Raw genomic sequence first — 2,502 nt, 5'->3', positions numbered from 1 at the left:
GTTGAAAGTTGCTGGCCGTTATGTGGCTCAGTACGGCCGGCATTGCCATGAGATGACTGATCTAGTAACTGAAGTAGTTTTGGCCATCGACCGTTATCGTCTCGTAGTCGAATTGGATGATAAAGGAGCCCATCAAGTGGTAGTTGCTTGCAACCGTTCCCAGAGCTCCGTTGAAGTTAGTCAGGTAGAGCATTCCATCGTCGATTTGCTTAACCACTCGTTGGCTGTTTCTTTGATATGAGCACCTGGCCTGACCGCCTTTCAGTAACCGGGCGATACAACTAGCCTCCTCCTATTTCTGTAGTTCTTCCTCCCGGCAAACAGTGGTATTGCCAATGGAAAGGCAATTTCAAAGAACCGCATAAGTTTCTCTCAAGCTTGCAGCCAGCCAACCTCAGCCAGTCAAATAAACGAGATTTGCGCCCCGCTCGTCCATAAAGCCTGTTGATTCCTTCTATGGCTGTGTTGAGGTAGTAGTCGACGAAAGCTTCGGCTCCCCTATCCGCCGAACCAACCCTTTACCGTCCGATTTCCTCAGCCAATCTGTTCATCTTTGCAAGGTCGACGAGGTGCGCTAGTTTGAAATCGCCGTTGATTCTCCATACCTCGCCGTGCTGCAAGGGGATCACCGGCCCCTCGTACTTATATACGTGGGCGGGACATATATACGTGGGCCCGTGTGCAGGGGGGGGTTTTTGGGGGTTGTAAACCCCCCCCCCCATGGAGAATTTTTCCACATAAATTTTTATGAACAATAGCACTTTTTATATAAAAGTGCAAATAACTTGACAATTCATACTTAATTGTCAGAATTTGTTTTTTCAGTGCCAACATTTTAAAATATGGACAGCAATTAATATTGAAAAAAAATTTATTTCGATATTATATTCCAAATTTGTGGTTTTAATCTCTATGCCGCGCTTTTTTTCAAATTTTCGCTTTTTCAATGGAAGCACTCGATATGTGGAATAAATACGCGTTTCCCAATGTCCATCAAATGCTTCGCATTTGGGCCGTTTTGCCAGTAACAACAGCTACTATTGAACGTTCTTTTTCAACATTACGTCGTCTCAAAACGTACCTCAGGTCGACAATGTCTGAAGACCGGCTAAATGGTCTAGCCTCGCTCAACATTCATCGCGATGTCAAGGTCGACACGCAAAAAGTTTTGGAAAAGTTTTTTTCTGTACCCCGCAGAGTCAACTTATTGACAAATTGTAACTGAAACAAGAGAGAACGCTATAGTCGAGTTCCCCGACTATCTGATACCCGTTACTCAGCTATTGGAAGTGCGAAGGAGAGTCTTCAACACTGACAGTTTTTGGCGGTTTGTGGGCGTAATAGTAGGCGTGGCAACAAGTTTTTTGGCAAATCCATAGAAATTTACAAGACCAATACAAAAATGAAAAAAATTCAGGACATTTTTCCAAAGTGTGGGCGTGGCAGCTTTGGGCGGTTTGTGGGCGTTAGAGTGGGCGTGGCCAAAAGTTTTTTGGCAAATCGATAGAAATTGACAAGACCAATACAAAAATGAAAAATTATCAAAACATTTTTCAAAAGTGTGGGCGTGGCAGTTTTGGGCGGTTTGTGAGCGTTAGAGTGGGCGTGGCAACACGCTGCGTCTATGTCTCTTGAGTCTGTATGCCTAATCTCAACATTCTAGCTTTTATAGTTCCTAAAGATTTCGACGTTCATACGGACAGACAGACGGACGGACAGACGGACATGGCCAGATCAACTCGACTATTGATCCTGATCAAGAATATATATACTTTATATGATCGGAAACGCTTCCTTCTGCCTGTTACATACTTTTCAATGAATCTAGTATACCCTTTTACTCTACGAGTAACGGGTATAAAAACCATATTAAAAAATTGTATATATTTATTTGTATTTGTGTTTTTATATTGCAACAATGACATGAGCAAATTTGGAGACGGATCGTACCCGATATCCGCGGGAAATAATATCTTTCTTAAAGTTGGAGGCGAATGCCTTTACGGTGTTCCTTCTCAATTATTTCACAAATTTCCTATGTGTCAGTCACGTCCGCCACCAGACGCTGCGTTATCCGAATTTTGTTTAAAAGAAAACTCGCTAAGCAGATGGATTGAAAAAGTTTCAAATACACTTCTGGGATTTTGATGCTGTTAATTATTACGGGTCGCAGATATGACTGTACCGAACTGGTTAAATCGGTAAATAATCCGTCTTGAAGAGGAATCAAATACGAGTATAACCTGGGTACGGGTGTTCTCATAAGAACTATGACCTGGTCGTGTCAAAAATTAGTTGATTCCTGAGTTTTAGTTTCGCATTACAATTTCTTCTGCCCAATGCAAACGTGAGAGGTTGATGGTCAGTCTATACTTCAATAATACCAGCGCAATATAAGTTAGCCCGAAGGTTGTCCAACGACTAAACTATCTTTTTCAATATTAGCGTAATTTTTTCCTATTTAGTGATCGGGAAATATATGCTATCGGTCTATCTCTACCA

This window comes from Drosophila santomea, chromosome 3L (genome assembly GCF_016746245.2).
Source record: "Drosophila santomea strain STO CAGO 1482 chromosome 3L, Prin_Dsan_1.1, whole genome shotgun sequence".
In the NCBI taxonomy this organism is placed as follows: domain Eukaryota; kingdom Metazoa; phylum Arthropoda; class Insecta; order Diptera; family Drosophilidae; genus Drosophila; species Drosophila santomea.
Note: the sequence above shows the minus strand (reverse complement) of the source record.